Consider the following 17,237-nt stretch of genomic DNA (forward strand, 5'->3'; position numbering starts at 1 on the left):
GCCACTCAGTGAGTGCCACTATATCTCTTGAGGGCCTTTTCTAATTGTGCATTGTAGAAATGTGTTCCTCTATCACTGATAATGGCTCTAAGAACCCCAACCGGAGAGAATAGCCTCTTTAGAAACCTACAAACAACTCTAGCATCATCAGAAGACAAAGCTTGAGCTTCAACCCACCTCAACACATAGTCTACTGCCACCAAGATGTATTTATTTCTAAAAGAAGCGGGGAAAGGGCCCATGAAATCAATACCCAAAACATTGAAAATTTCACAATTAATAATGGGGTTTTTAGGCATTTCAAAAGGGTGAGAAATATTACCTGTGTGATGACAATTATCACAGCATTAAATATACCTTTGTGCATCACAAAAAATGGATGACCAAAAGAAACCAACTTCATGCACTTTCGTCACAGTTTTGTTGATGCTATAATGTTCTCCAGTGGGTCTAAAATAACACTCCGTAATGATTTTCCATCCTTCTTCATGTGAAACACATCATCAGATGACCTGATCTACATAAACTCAAAACAAGTATGGATCATCCCATATACAATGCTTCACATCCACAAAAAAATTCCTTTTAAGATGTGAGGCTATATCCTTGGGAAGGACCCGAGCTACAAGGTAATTTGCAAATTCAGCAAACCAAGGTGTAGCACAACCCAAAGTATTAATAGAGTAGAGATGCACTTCAGGAAAGGAATCATTAATGTCCACTTCTTCTCATTGTTTTCCCCTCGGGTGCTCTTGACAAGTAGTATGCTACTAAATTCTCCGTGCAGTGTTTATCCTTGATCTTCACATCGAATTCCTGGAAAAGCAAAACCTAATGAATTAATCATGGTTTGGCATCTATTTTGCTAAAAAAAGAATGAAGTGCCAAGTGATCGGAAAACACTATGACTTTGGATAAAATAAGATAGGGACAAAATTTCTCAAATGCAAAAACCACAGCTAGTAACTCCTTTTCTGTGGTGGTATAGATTTCTTGTACATTATGCAGGGTTATACTAGCATAGTATACTGGTTGGAAGTGTTTATCCCTCCATTGTCTTAAGACGGCCCTGACGGCGTGATCGTTTGCATCACACATGATTTCAAAGGGAAGATTCCAATCAGGAGCTATAATAATCGGTGCCTTCACTAGTATCTCCTTGAGTATCTCAAACACTGATAGACATTCCGTGGAAAACTCAAATTGCATGTCCTTCTCTAAAAACTTAGTGAGAGGCCAGGTTATCTTTAAAAAATCCTCGATGTAAAGCCGGTAAAACCCCACATGACCCAGGAAACTCCGTACGGCTTTTACTAAGGATGGAAGCAAAAGCTTCTCGATAGTTTCAATCTTCGCTCAATCAACTTCTATAGCATTTTGAGATATTTTATGCCCCAACACTAATCCTTTACGAACCATAAAATGATATTTTTCTCAATTCATAACCAAATTTGTCTCTTCGCACCTCCATAAGACCCTCTTCAAATTATTCAAACATTGCTCAAAAGAGTTCCTAAAGATAGAAAATTCATTCATGAACACTTCCATAATATCTTTAATAATGTCATCAAATATGGCGGTCATACATCGCTGAAATATGGCGGGTGCATTACATAGGCCGAAAGACATCGTATATATGCAAATGTACCAAAAGGGCATGTGAAAGTCATCTTCTCTTGATCTTTGGGATCAATTGGAATCTGAAAATATCCTGACAACCCATCTAAAAAACAATAGAACATATGCCCAGACAGTCATTCTAACATTTGATCGATGAATAAGAGAGGGAAATGATTCTTTCTTGTAGCATCATTTAACCGCCTATAATCGATACAAACTCTCCATCCTGTAACCGTAGCAGTAGGGATCAGTTCATTTCTTTCATTAGTGATCACTGTCATTCCCCTTTCTTGGGTACAACCTAGACGGGGCTAACCCATGCACTATCAGAAATCGGATAAATGACCCCAGCGTGCAATAACTTGATCACCTCAACTTTTACTACTTTCTTCATGTTCGAAATCAATCTCCTTTAAGGATGGACAACTGGTTTGTAATCCTCTTCTATTAAGATCTTATGAGTACAAACGAAGAATTTATACTCTTGATGTCAGAGATCTTCCATGCAATCACCCCTTGATGTTTCTTAAGAACTTCAACTAGCCTCTTCTTGCGCTCAGCAAACAAATAAGATGAGATGATGACCAGTAGTTTTGAATTTTTTTCCAAAAAGGCATATTTAAAATGCTACGGCAGTGTCTTCAATTCGAGTTCTAGGGTTTTTCAAATGATGTTTTCAATTTCTCATTTTGAACACCCAATTGTTCTTCTACAATTAGTTCATCCATCTCTGGTGATTGCAAGGCATTGTCATTCTCTTGATATTCCACTTCCTTTCCTATTGACATTGACATTGCATCCTATAGTTTTGAAAAAGGTAAAATTCTTAACTCTCCTTCTCATTGCTCTCCTAACGAATGAACAAAGTGATCCGGTATCGCTTCTAGTTTTTGTTAGCTTGAATTATGAGAATGTTTCGATTCAAATTAGAACAATTGGTCACATAAATTGGTTATTGTATCCTCCTTGCTACTTTCCATGCATAATTACTCCTCTTCTAGTAACTTTATTGCATGACATTGTATAACCTATCATTTATGATGGCCAACTTTTTAATTATAGCTTGAATCATCTTCATAAGATTGGCCTGAAAATAATTGATAACAGAAAGGATTAAACAAGTATGTCCAAGATGAAACAAGCGAAGGTTTAGAATTAATCAGAAAATAAATGGCTAAAGTGACAAATATTCAAATGTTCCTAATATAACTAATATTCCCCGGTAATAGCGCCAAAAACTTATTAGGGATCCAAGTGTATGTGCCTAATGTGTAATAAAGTGTGCATAAATATAGAATAGCGGTCCACAGGGAAAAAAATTAAGTACTAGTAATAACTCTAGGTCCAAAAAAAAATAGCTTGAATAGTGAAGTATTTGTATGTGAAGTAAAGCAAAAGAAAACAAGAAAATACATAAAATAGTAGGAGGGAAATCAAGGAAGAAAGCGATGTCCGGGCATATCATCCTTTAGAGTTATTGAATACAGGACAATGGTCATCTAAATATGCAATCCTATTTGAATTGTGAGGTTTCTAGAATTATACTAAACCCCAATTTCACAGCAGAAGAGTAACTGAATAGGTGCAAAGCTAATACAAACATCCACACAATCGCATTAACACTCTATGAAACCTCACTATAAGCTAATGACAATCTCTTAAGTAGATAATCTCTTCCAAAGAGAGAGATTACCCCTAATTCGAATATAGAGTAGAAATGCGATTTCTCCTAAAATACAGTCCACATGATTACACAGAGCACGGATATTGCCAACAACACACTCGAAAGAATTAAGGGAAATGGAGTTTCCAAAGTACTCTATACTCAGCCTTACTCACAATTTCCTCTAATCATGGCATGCCTATACTAGGTGGGTATTTCTACTCGTCATGTAACACATCAAACATGATAGCTAGGCCTTTCGCCTCGTTAGAAACCAAGCATTTACATGCGCAATCAGATTCAAATAGATATGATTCCAAATAAGAAATCAACTGAAGCATCAAAGATCCAACAACCAAAGTCAAAGAAGTAAACACTGGAGTTTAACTATGCCCAAACATCTACAAATTAGCCCTCCATTAATGGAGGGCAAGTATTCAAGATACAAAGAATAAAGGAAGATATAAGATCCACAAAAACCCCATTTTCAATCCTTAGGATGAAGAATCGCCCAAGAAGCTTCCACGCACATTGTCAAGGTGAGCTTCACAGCTATGATCTTCAATCTGCTTGAATGTAGGACTAAATCCTTCTCCAAATTACCCTTAGACTGCTGGAGATTCTACCATTTTCTTCCTCAACCTCGCCTCCAAGAGTCGCCCCAAAAGATAGAAACTAGAATAAAGAAGAATGCCCTAGAAATCCTCATGAGTTATATTTATACCCAACTTCTTATGGGCTGCTTACGTGCATAAGGCCTACATCGTAAGGGAGCTGGAAAAGATTGTCACGACCCTTACGGGAAAGCTTACGGTCGTCAGCCCCATCGTTAAATTTTTCTGATAATGTTACGGTCCAGCTTACGGTCGTAAGAGCTGGACCGTAAGCTTTACTATTCTGCTTCTTGCAACTGTCCTTACAAGCATCTGCTGTGGTCGTAAACTTCTCGAGGTGGTCTTTACGGGCATCCTTATAAGCATTAGCCTTGCTCGTAAAGTCCTCTAACTTGGCTCTGAATCCCCTCACGGCCATAAGCATGCCCTCAAAGTCTTTTGGAATTGGCTTACGTTCATAAGGATGACTATAAGCTACCCGTAAGCCATCCAATTTGCTTGTTCTTATTCTAATGATGCCGAGAGAGCTCCAAACTCATCTTTTTGGGTCTAGAATGCTTCCTTTGGCTCTTCCTCGTCTTTAACCACTACCCTAATTTTGTTAATAGAAAACACACAATATTTAGCATCAAATTCCATATTATGGTTCTAATACATGCCAATTGAGTAAAAAATTGATATGAAATATATGAACATTGTACACTTTTATCACAAATTCAATGAAATCACTATTTAAAATTACTGTAGTACAAAGTTTCCCTTTTCTTTTTGAAGGCCAAAAATTTATAAATAATTTCTCAAAATTTAAACATCAAATATTAAAAAACCATACATCATTCCCCATTGTTTGAAACAACATAAGCATGCAAAATCAAGAAGCAAAATCAAGTTTGCTTCAAAATAAAGGTTAGGTCTCGAAAACATAGATTGACAAAAATATGTGAAATTGATGGTGAAACCTTCAATAAAACACTAGATCTAAATTGCAAGAGGTGGGAAAGGAGTTTAGAGAAATAAAAATGAAGAAAAATGGTGAAAAAAGGAGAGAAAACGGATGGTAAATGAGAGAGAACAAGGAAGAAGAAAAAGAATGAAGGAAATTTGAGAGGAGAGAGAGGATTTAACTCTCCTTAACCCATTGGGCTATGAGCCTCACGGGCTCCATGCAGGGGCATAGAGCCTGTAAGGACCTATGAAATCAAAATTTGAGCATGAACACTCTTGCAACTTCAAATAAACTCAAAATACAATGCCTTAACACCAAAATATGCATTGAAATACAATCAAACAACACCAAACCAATGGAAAAAATCTAGAAATCTAAGACAAGCATGGATCATTTAAACAAACATACAAACAGACATAACACAACCACAAACACTATAAACTAAACTTAACAAACAATTAGAATATGAAAACTACACAACTAGGAATTTAAAGCTTGGGTTGCCTCACAAGAAGCGCTTGTTTTACATTATTAGCTCGACGTACTTCTTTCTTACTTCATGGAGGCTTGAAGAGGGTGTATTCCTCCTGGCTAGAAGGAACATAAGCGCTACCAAGAAATAAAAAGCATACCTGCCAAGATGTTGCCAAAGTGGAAGCCATGCATGAAGTACCTTTTAGTCTCCATGGAAAGAGCTTGGGTCGGAAGTGATAAGAGCCTAAATGTATGTATTTTATACATATAAGTTATGTACTATTCACTTGTATTTGGATGAATCGATGTCAATTTTGTTGTTTAATTGGTTGTATTTGTGTTATAGGCCTTAAAGAAGCCAAGCGAGCTCGACAATGCAAACTATGAAGAAATCGGCACCAAAAATGATGTTTTAGAGCCCCGGGCATTATAGCAAAATACTGTGCCAGAATTTGGTAGAAATCTCGAGACTTATGCGGGTAGTCATGTACCTGTATGGCCATCCATATGACCATCTAGAAAATTCTTTAAGTTACATCCTAGGGCAAATCAAACAGTGGTTTTTTGGAAGAGGAAACTTGGGCTTTTGGAGAAAAAAAACCCTAGGCTTGAAGGCTATCATCATCTCTGACTAGAAATCGCTCATGGAGAAGGTTTTTGGAGTGAAAATCAAAAGGAAAAGCAAGACTTGGCAAGATCTCTCATTATCTCCTTAAGTAGAAGCTTGTAGAGAAAAAGGAAGCCACCTTTTTGGTGGCATCGGTGGAAGCATCCTACGGCTTGTTACTTCACATTCATCATTTGATGGAGTTTTATGTTGCTTTATTTAGTTGTTTTTGTGGTTGTGAGCATGTATTTTTTTTTTTAGCATGAACAACGAAATGCCAAGGTCACTGGATGTCGGTGAACCTTAGGGTGAACTTGTGTAGTTGGATGGTTTGATTTACTCCTATTGCAATTGGTGTGTTTGAGATAGTCAAGCTTTGTGTATTGTGATGCATTAGTATACATGAGAACTCTGTATGTTATTTTTTAGGTCGTACTTGGTGTTGTGACCAATGCCTTTGTACTAGACTCACTTAGCTTGAAAGAGATTCAGGTATGAATACGCCGTGACCATCAGATATTTTGTATACCTCCAACCATTAGGTTCATACCTATTTTGAGTATCGGCCTTAATTAGAGAATTCCCAGCTTTTAATGCAATCATAGGAGGATTTGGTCAGAAGAAATTCCATACCAATACTCGTATGGGATTAGCGGTTAATTGCCATGACCATCGGGTTTACCTATTTTAGGAATCTCTTGGTCCAAACCGCCAGTTACATGGTAGTCTTAGCATTCTTCTCACTTTAGTAGCCCTAGGGGAATCCGCATCCGTGACCACTTTCATCCCTCAGATTTTCGGTCCTTTTACCTCGACTGTAGACTCTTCTTTTCAGTTCTCTTTATTTCTTTTGGTAGTTTAGAACACTTGCTCTCAGATTTGTAGGTTAGACAATACGTGAAGAGAAAGTAAGGGTAGCTCCTTGGGCCCAGGAAATACGACCCCTGTGTCACGCACAGGGTACTACTTGACTACCCTTTGCACTTGGGGGATAGTCATTAGGAAGTTATACAGTTTCAATTTGGGCAGATCCTTAGATGGCTTAAACTTCCTCCCTTCTTCTTCAATCCTGACTAAAATTCCTTTAAGTAGCCCCACATAGTTTCTTGGGCCTCTAAGGAAATAGCTTTGGTCAAGAACTATTTAAGCTCGGCATGGTGGGTCCTCGGACGGTTTCAACCTCCTACCCACATCTTCTTCCTTGACTCTTGTTGAATCACCTTGAAATACACACAAGAGTTGTTTGGGTTTCTAAAGGACCAAATTTGGTTGAGAATTCTTCAATCTTGGCATGGGTGGATTATTTGGTGGCTTTAACATCTTATCCACATTTCTTTATCAACCTTTCTCGAATGATCAAAAATTGCCCACAAAATTTGCTTGGGCTAACATGGAAAAATTTTTGGTTGGGAATTGTCCAAACCTTGCATAAAAGGGTTTAATTTTGGTTTGACTTTCCTACCCAAATCTTCGAATACAATTCCCAGAATTTTTCTTGCACACTTGAGCAAAATTGAAAGATGAATGGAATGATCAATGGTAGGCAAGTAGCTTATTCAATTGTGATCAATGAATTTCTTCTACTTTCTCACATTTTCCTATGGCCATGTTTTCATGCTCCCCCTTTTCTTCTTCCATAACATCCTTAGCTGGGACTTCGACTGCTTGTTCATTGTTCTTTTCGTAATCAGAAGTTACCTGGAAAAGTTCTCCCAACTGATTCCCAAGTCTTTGCATAGATGCCTAAAAACATTCAACTGTGGCTATTACAAGTTTCAATCTGATTTCAATAGCTCTTAGTTTGGATTTAATAGCTTTAAACCTTTCTTCAGTTTTTATCATGAACCTTGCCAAGATATCCGCAGTACTAAATTGCTTCTTTGTGGTTGTTCACTATAAACAACTGAAGGATGATAATGCCATAGGTTTTGATAGGGAGGGGTTCTTGTAGCAATTCTTGGCGAGAATATTCCCATTGTTGTATATGATGATGTGGAGAAAAAATTAGGTGCCCTCCTGGATATGGATTATAAACAATATGATCCAAGTTGCTTTGGCTTGCTTTCATGGAAAAAAAAATTTCCATCCTTTCTTCAAGTGCATAGATTTCTGCAACCAACAATTTTTCTTGAAAATCCACGCCCATGTTCAAACAAATGAAACTAAAAACAATAAGCTATCGAAGAAAGTAAATTACAAGGAAAACAAATATGTATGCACCAAAGAATAAAAGACACATACAAAGACAAATATTTACAACAAGATAGATAAATGACCAGAGCAGTGAGCTAGAAGTTTTCCTAGCATTCTTGGAGTCCCCAGCAACGGCACCAAAAACTTGATGAGTTCCACAATTTCATGGGTCGTCCAGTAATAAACCTCTCGCGCAAACACGAGAGGGTCGTATTCCCTGGGATCCCAAGAGCTGCTATTACTTCCCCCCTAGATAACACTATCTAGTCTACCAAATATAGGATTAAAACAAAAAAAAATAACAAAAGACAAAGCTATAAACAAATGGAGTATGGCACACCATGTAAGCACATTAAGGAAGCAAATAATAATGAAAGTGTGAAGCCCCGGGTAAGGATCCCCTCGAGACTACTAAAGCTAGAAGGATGTTAGAATTACAAAGGCAATGGTGGTTTTGGGTTAAGAGACATTCTAAAGTAGGTTAACCTCAATGGTCAAGGCGATTACCCCTAATTCCATACAAGTATTGGCTCAAAATCTCTTCCGACCAAATCCTCCTATGATTGCATTAGGTGCCAAATAATCTCTAATTAGAGCCAATACTTAATACCTAGGTCCGATTTTAATGGTTGGAGGGGTACAAAATACCTGATGGTCATGATGTATTCATACATGAATCCCCATCAAGCTAAGTGAGTATAATCCAAGTGTGTAGGTCACTCATCCAAATACAACCTAGAAGTTAAACCACAGAGTTCTCATGTAATCAAACACATCAATGAATACAAAGCTTGAACCACAAACCAAACGAAATGCAATAAATGTAAATCACAACATCCATACAAGAAAGTTCATCCCAAGGTTCACCGGATGTCTGGTAACCTTGGGAGTCTAGTTCCACATGAATAAAAGAGAGATCTCAAGATACAAAGCAAATATGAGCAAAATCATAGAGAAAATCCCTTAGACACGTCGACCAGGAGGTCATGATAAGAACTTGTCGGATCCACACGGGCAAGCTCCTTCATATTCTCCCTTGAGCGTAACCTTCTTCTCCTTTGGATTTTCCCCTAGGATCTGCCTTCTCCCACCGCATTGAAGCCCTAGAAGATGATGGTGGAAAAAGAGTGGCCAAATATCCTCTTCTTGATGCCCTAGATCCCCTTTTAATGTCATCCACCCAAGCCTTACAGGCTCCATGTGGGTGCATGGATACCTGTGAGGCTCCCAGCCTTTTCATCTCAAAAATATCTCGGGTGCTACACCGCTACTACAGTAACTCAGCTACAGTAATTCATCTACAGTAGTTGATATGAAATTCTCTAGTAAGCCTCACAGGCATTCATGCGAGTGTATGGAGCCCGTATGCCTTTGATAAACTCCTAAATGTGTATTGTATATGTATTTGTGTTATTCTATTTATGTATAAATTGATGATTTGTTGTCGTTTGTGTGGTTTAATTAGTCTTATTCATGTAGCATTTTATAGTAGCACTTCACGGATTTTCAGTGAATTCCCGAGACTCTGACGGCCTTCTTCACTCCCATAAAAAAGGCCGTGAAGCCAACTCGAGAGAGTTTTAAAAGGAGGTTTTAGGGATTTTTTGAGAGATCTTCTTCCACATCTTCTTCTCCAACCTCCACCATTCCTCTCCATCTTCCAAATCCAGGGTAAAGATGACTCAAGAAGACATTTTAGTCAATGAAATCAAAGGAAGAGGCAAGATCCGGCATCATCTCCCATTGTTCAAGCTTGTAGAGGGCAAGGAAGCCACCCCTTTGGTGGTATCATTGGAATCTTCCTACGGCTTTTCTCTCCACATTCATCACTTGAGGGAGTTCTTTGTTGCTTATTTAGTTGTTTTTATGGACTTAATCATGTATTTTCTTAGTATAAACAACTAAACCCCAAGGTCACTGGATGTTGGTGAACTTTAGGGTGAACTTGTGTAGATTGGATACTTTGATCTATTTTATTGCAATTTGGTGTGTTTGTGATTCATGTTTGGTTTACTTTGATGTATTGATATGCATGAGAACTCTGTATGTCGATTTTTAGGTTGTACTAGGTTGCGTGACCATTGCCCTTATACTAAACACACTTATCTTGGAAGGGATCCATGTATAAATATGCCATAACCATCGGGTATTTTATGCCCCTCCAACATTAGGGTTGGACCTAGTTTGTGTTTCAGCCCTAATTAGAGATTTCCCTACTTGTAATGCAATTGTAGGAGGATTTGATCGGAAGAAATTCCGTATCAATACTCATACCGGATTAGGGGTCAATTGTCGTGACCATCGGGTTGACTTATCTCAGGAATCTCTTGGTCCAAACCACCAATTGCATGATAGTTCTAGCATCTTCTTACTTTAGTAGCCCAGGGGGATCCACATCCGTGACCATCTTCATCCCTTGATTTCTACCCCTGATTTGCCTTAACTGTAGACACACATTTAGAATTCTTTCTTTTACTTTGTAGTTTATAACATAATCACTCGAATCTGTAGGCTAGACAACACGTGAAGAGAAAGTAAGAATAGCTTCTCGGGCCTTGGGAATATGACCCTCTCGTGCTTGCACAAAAGGTATTACTTGACAACCCCATGCACTTGCGGATGTTCAACCAAGCTTACAACCAAGCTCCTACAATTTTGAATAATGACTCCGTGCACTTGCGCTACAGTGTCTGAAAACCCTAAACAGTCTTTTTTATGATGATTTCTTCCCAAATGCATTCTAGAACTCACCTTGGCTTCCTTTAGGTCTGTAACACAAATAAAACTAATTTAAACACAAAAAGGGAATCGATTCATCAAAACATATATGAATAGCACAAGAATTATAAGTATAAAATATGTACATTTGGACACTTATCAGTGTTGCAATTAAGTCATGTGAAGTCCATGAGAAGGCATTAAAGCTTAACAAAAATAAAATAAAAAAAAACATAAATAAAATCCACTAAAAGCCTGAAAATAAGTACAAACTAGGTAGGCCAATCCTTACCATAAATGGTGAATACAAATACTGAAAATGAAATCAATGCTCGTCTTTGACCAAAGGTGTAGAATCGGACGGTGGATGGGGTGTCGGAGGAGGTGCCAAAGTTAGTGGAGTTGGAGGAACCAACATAGAGAGAAGGTTCAAGGCACAACCAAGGGTCAACCTGTATCTGTGCTTGGGTCACCTGAATAACCTACTGGCTCTCATGGATCAATCTCACCTCAGCCCGTAGCTCCTAGATCTCTGATCTATGTTGGGGAGAAGTTTCTCGACTAGATGGACAAGCTGTCTCTATGGCTAATGGTAGGGATGACTCGCTGTCGAACTCGTCATCAAACTCATTATCTTCATCCTCACCCCCTACTAGTGGCTGCACTGTGGTCAAGGTAAGGATGAAACAGCCGCTGCTACACACAACCATCCTCATCAGCCATAGTGTATCGAGGCTGAGAGAGTTGTGCCGTAAAGCACCTCCTGTTCCTGGAGTCAATTGACCAGGCCAATACCTCGGATGAGTCGTGCGATATATGGGCCTGCGAAGATTGCACCAATTCATTCATAGTGGCCCTAATCCACGATGAAGTCTGCCAGTGTGTAGCTAAGGTGGATGGGGCAACTCTTAACCAAGCCGAATAGGAATAAGAGCTCAAGTCGCCCCACCACTCTAGTGTTATTGGCTTTACCTACGAAAGAACGACCCATGATAGCATGGATGTACCTGTGAGTCGGGTGAGTGAGGAAAGAGACCTTCGTGAGGCCTAGCTCGTAACTCTACCCCCTGCTTAAGTCGATTAGTAACTACTTGTACTGTGAGGTACTAGCGTAATGTGTGTTGTATAGCCCCAACAATAGAACGAAATCTGTGTACGATAACTGTTGCTTCTCCCTGAGTAACTGGAATCTGAAAAAGCCAGCTCTGTCAAACTCCACGAACCTTGGTCCATCTTGAAGATGGACAGGACCTCGAGGGTTGTGTCTCGATACTTCTCCTCCTTAAATAAAAATAGTCAGCTCCATTCCCCCGACTTCATCATACCCCTTACTTGCTCCTCCAGCCCCAACTTCACAAGGACCGGCTATTCCATAGTACGGGACTCACCAAACTACATCTCGACTGATGGACTATTTTCTATGGCAACAACACCAAAAACTTAATAGGGACACAAGTGTGCATGCCGATTACATAATAATATTGTGTGTAAAATAGAGTGTCGGTCCACAAGGAATAAAATGAATACTAATTAATAATAACCCTAATTCTAAAAATTAGAATAATTGATCGAATGATATATGTGTGAACAAAAAAGAAATAAAGCAAGAAATACAGAAATAATGTATGAGAGAGATCAAGGGAAGAAACAATGTCCGGACATAGTATCCCTTTAGGGTTATGAAATACTGTACAAAGGTTATCTAGGTATGTAATCTAATTTTAACCGAGAGGTTTCTAAAATTATACTAAACCCCCTTTCAAGGGTAAAGAGTAATTGAATCTATACAAAGCTGATACAAACATCCACATAATCACATTAACACACTATGTAACATCACCGTGAGATAATGATGATCTCTTGAGTAGATAATCTCCCTTGTGAAGAAAGATTACCCCTAATCCAAAAACTGAGTAGATATGTGATTTCTCCTAAAAAAATACCCCACATGATTTCAAAGAGCATGGAGATAATCATTAACTCACTCATGAGAATTGAGGGAAATGAACTCTCCAAAGTACCCTATGTCCAGGCTTACTCACAATTCCCTCTAATCACGGCATGTCTATGCTAGATGGGTATTTCTACTCGTCACTAAGCACACCAAGTATGATGGTTAGTTCTTTCATATCATTAACAATTAATTAAGCATTCAAACACACGATTAGATTTCAATAGAATTGATTGCAATAATGAAAACAATTAAATCATGAAGATTCAACAACCAATATCAAAAGGTAAACCCTAGAGTTCAACTATATCCAAACATCTAGCAAATTAGCCCTCCATTAATGGAGGGCAAGCATCCAAGATACAAGGCACAGAAGGAAACATAGAAAACATGAAAGCCCCCTTCTCGATCGTGCCGTAGAAGGATCACTGGAGAAACCCTTAAAAAGTGTACATGCATGGCGCCAATGTGAGCTTGATGGCTACAATCTTCTAACCCCTCGAATGTGGATCCAAATCTCCCTTAGAATCACCCCTTGAGTCCTGGAGATTCATATCCTTTCTTCATTAACTTTGCTTGCAAGAATAGAACAAAAGAAAATCAAAAGAATACCCTTAGAATCCTCATCATGTCTATATATACCCGTCTGCTTACGGCTGTTTACGGGATTAAGGTTGTGGCCATTAAGGAGCTTGAGAAGATGGTCACGAACTTTACGAGATCACTTACGGCTGTAAGTCCCGTCTGTAAGGTCTTCATGGCTATGGATGTTAATGGGTTTCAGCCCTGACAAGGAACCCGATTCGCAGCCCCACTGGGGCTGGGGTAGGGTCTAGGCCAGAATAAAACTCCCTGTTGGGGCTGCCCGGCCTCAAAAATTTAAAATATTTAATATATATATATATATATATTATATGTTATATATATCTAAATAAAAATTTTTAAAAATCACATATGTTTATTTATTTATTTATCAAATTATTAATAATTAAATGGACATCAATATAAAAATTAAATAAAATCCTAAACTTATGTTAACTATATTGCATTTTTTAAATTCCTCTAAATTTTGCAAATAATTTATAAGTAATGATATTTTTACATAATTGATTTACCGAATAGATTTTCCGAATGACATGGATGTCAAGTTGGCATCCCTGTCAACATCCACGTCATCTTTTTTTTAAAATATTAATTTCTTTTTATTATCTAAATTTTAAATTTAAACCTTTAATCATAAATGATAAACCTAAAACTCCCTCCTTAAACCCTAAATTATAAGTAGGGGTTTTCTTGTTCACTATTTAGGCTTAAGGGCTTAGGATTTGGGTTTAGGGTTTAGGATCTTAGGGTTTGATGTTTATTATCTAGGGTTTAAATTTTAAAATTTTTGGGTATAGGATTTTGTAATTTTTGGGTTTAAAATTTCCGAGTTTTAGATATAGTTTTATAATTTTTTAAAAAAATTTAAAAATTTAGGAACTTTTAAGGTTTAAATTTGAATTTACATAAAAAGAGAAAGACATGGATGATGACTTGGATAGCAAGTTGGCATCTACGTCATTTGGGAAACTTAAATCTATTTGGTAAAAAGAGCATCACTCATAATTTGATCCTAGTCTATTTATTTACTATTTAAATAATAATCCACTACACTACATTACACTAAGTTATTTGTATCAATTTATAAATTAATATATATATATATATATATATATATATATATATATATATATATATATATATATATATATTATTTTTGAAGGATTAATATAAAAATATACAATAAAGGCGTTAGCGGATCGAGGAATTTAGTTCATTTCGGACTTAAATAAAAAGTTAATATTCTCATATTCATCACTTTTTTTAATTTTTCCCAAGCATTTTTTAGCCCAACCATGACCTCTCCTCAATCCAACCACGACCAGTGGCAAAACCAGAACTCATCGGTAAAGGGGGTTGAAGTCAACTACTATAATTGTGAGGGTTGTTTTGAACAATTTTTCAAACTTATTAAAACTTAAAAAAATTTAGTAATTTTTAAATAAGAAAAAAATTTTTCAATGCCACATTATTAATTTAATTTTTTTCTTGATTATTAAAAAAATCATAAAAGTTTAGATCATTATTTTTTTGTTATATAATTTTTTTAAAAATTTTTCACAATTTTTTTGAAAAACCTTGTTTTTTTAATTACTAAAATTATTAAAAACTTACAAGTGCAAACTCTAGGATTTGAACCATGGTGGGCTACTATCATCCAACTCCCACAAACCACTCAAGCACATACCCATTACATATTAGCTAAGCACAAAAAAAATATTATTAAACATTAATATTCATATAAAAAAATATTATTGGACACGGTTCTTCTAAAGTTTTCCGGCCGGCCAGCCCGGACTGGCCCCCACGTGGGTCCGCCCCTGCAATAAAGTAATTAGTGGTAATTTTAGAAAGCCTAGAAGGTTCCATCTTTTCTTGGGGGTTATCTGAATATATATATATATATATATATATATATATATATATATATATATATATATATATATTATTTTGAAGAATTAATATAAAATATACAATAAATTAATTAATGGTAATTTTAGAAAGCCTAGAAGATTCCATCTTTTCCGGGGGTTTATCTGAAAAAGAAACCCTATATATCTATAAGTACCCAGCGTGATTTCGCTCGTAAAGTTCACCTCTCTTTCTCCATCCCCAAATCCTTTCACTCTCTCTACTCCCATCCACACTAATCCCTCATTCTCTCTTATCTTAGACCTCCATTTCTCCAATTTGATCTTCTGTCCATCATCAATCGAGAAAAAGATCCATTTTTGTGGTGAATTTTCTTTGATTCAAGTAAGAAAAGATCGAGAAATGGAGGATCTTTGCAGCATTTGTGGGCATCAGCACAAGCATGAAGTTGGAGAGCGGTGCTCTGTGTGTGGTCACCGGAAGCCAACCCCGTCAGAGAATCTTGAGATGCAGAACATCTCGCCATGGATGAAGCTGTTCACTGCCCTTTTTGGCTATCGTTCTCCAGTACCCCAGGACACCACCACCACAACCACCACCACCACCACCGCCGCCACCACATCTCAGATCCCCGATGTAAGAGTACTACAAACCCTTCATTGATTTCTTAGAGTTCTTTTTGGAGATGAAAACATGATCTTTTTTATCTTCTTCTTCTTTCAATCCAATGAATTTCGTTGTGTTTAGGGTTTGATGAGTTTTGGTAGCATATCTGGACGGATTTAGGGCTAGATTGGTGAAGAAAAGATGGCATCTTTTGAGATCCAACGATTTCTATTTCTATTTTAAGTACTTTACTGATGAGTTCTTTTACATCTACTCAAAACTATCATTTCTTTTTGCCTTTTTTTTCTTTTTTTTTATTTTCAAGTTTAGAATAAAAACAGGTTGTTCTTTTGAATTTCCATTTTGATTCTGGAGTTTCTCTGTGCTTTCAAATGATTCAGAAACTCTTGGTCAAAATATCTTTATATGCCAAGATCGTGATCACTTGAAAATGATGAGAAAATAATCTTCATTTACATGAAACATTTGTTTTCCATTCTGTAAATTGATTTTATTGTTAGTTTTGACATTCATTCAATGAAACAGTTTCATGCTCTAGAAAGTTTTAAAGTTATAACTCTCACATATATTGAGGGATGTGTTATCTAACCTTCTGTTCAAAAACATAAACATGCAGAACACTGAAGATTTATCCTTGGGGATGTATTTGCTGCAGCTGAAGGTTTGAAAATTCTCTCCAAATAATATCAATGGCTCGAATATATATATATATATATGTGTGTGTGTGTGCTTTATTTTCTGAAAGAATATGCTGATGCTTGTTTGAACATATCATCAAACTGCAGAAGAGGGATGAACCCAGAAACTGAACCAAAAGTTGGCGCCAAATCTCTTATATATATGAAAGGTACGTAGCTGATATGTAGGGACGTTTTAATTTGTCGGATATATCTTTTGAACACGTGGCCAAGTTTGTTAAACACTACGTGTCGACGATAAAGCTATGAATTATTCGGGCGTGACGTGAGACATGGGAACGTATAGATACGATCGATAGAGGAGGATATTTCTTAATATTGTCGGAAAACGCTAAACATATTGAGACTTTGGGGAACAATTTGATTTGTGGGTATATTTTGGGATTTGTATTAGATAAGATACTTGGTAATATATACGTGGGGGTAATTTGATACGTTGGGATAATTTTTGGATTTGGGGTAGTTTGTGGAGAAACATTACATGACATAGATAAGAGAGAATTTTAGTTTTGTTTATCTAGAGATATGTTTTACCATTTTAGTTTATTTTGTAAATTAATTTTTTCTAATTTTCATGATATTTTAAAAATCTATTTGCATTTCTTCTTTGAAGTGATGTTTCATATATATATATACACACATATACATAAA

General features: G+C 36.9%; 1 long non-coding RNA gene across 1 annotated transcript; it reads left to right on the forward strand.

The window, feature by feature from the left end:
* The first annotated feature begins 15,877 nt into the window (after window positions 1-15,877).
* Window positions 15,878-16,708, forward strand: LOC120266888. Its single transcript, XR_005538302.1, has 3 exons — window positions 15,878-15,897; window positions 16,505-16,549; window positions 16,674-16,708. It is a non-coding gene; the product is annotated as an uncharacterized LOC120266888 (long non-coding RNA).
* The last annotated feature ends 529 nt before the right edge of the window (window positions 16,709-17,237 follow it).

This window comes from Dioscorea cayenensis, chromosome 8 (assembly GCF_009730915.1).
Source record: "Dioscorea cayenensis subsp. rotundata cultivar TDr96_F1 chromosome 8, TDr96_F1_v2_PseudoChromosome.rev07_lg8_w22 25.fasta, whole genome shotgun sequence".
Classification (NCBI taxonomy): domain Eukaryota; kingdom Viridiplantae; phylum Streptophyta; class Magnoliopsida; order Dioscoreales; family Dioscoreaceae; genus Dioscorea; species Dioscorea cayenensis.